This window comes from Bombus affinis, unplaced genomic scaffold (assembly GCF_024516045.1).
Source record: "Bombus affinis isolate iyBomAffi1 unplaced genomic scaffold, iyBomAffi1.2 ctg00001025.1, whole genome shotgun sequence".
Lineage (NCBI taxonomy): Eukaryota > Metazoa > Arthropoda > Insecta > Hymenoptera > Apidae > Bombus > Bombus affinis.
This window is the reverse complement of record NW_026109510.1, coordinates 30,001-30,391: the sequence shown is the minus strand read 5'-3', so window position 1 is coordinate 30,391 and position 391 is coordinate 30,001.

Below are 391 nucleotides of genomic sequence, written 5' to 3'. Positions count from 1 at the left end.
GAGGAGTCTTCGATGTCCCGTTGCTAGGAGGAGAGCAGACGCAACACAGACCACGAAACATAGAAGAGAATAGGCGAGCATGATCTCTCCGACACGAGGCACTTTAGAGATTTTGTTATTCGTTTGTACGGTCTCCACGACGCAAAAAAAAAAAATACGAGATCGTGGCGGCGGGTCTTTCTGTATACGGCCTCACGCAAGCGCCTCGATCTCATTTCTCTTTACGGGTGGTTTCCATTCGTAATTTTTCGTTCGATATTCGTGTCAAAGTTTAATTTTCGAAAGCTCAAGTTCCCATTTATAGTTTTATTATAAAATCATAATATTCGCAGACGGCGGGTCTTTCTGTGTACGACCTCACGCAGGCGCCTCGAATTCGTTTATGTATGTA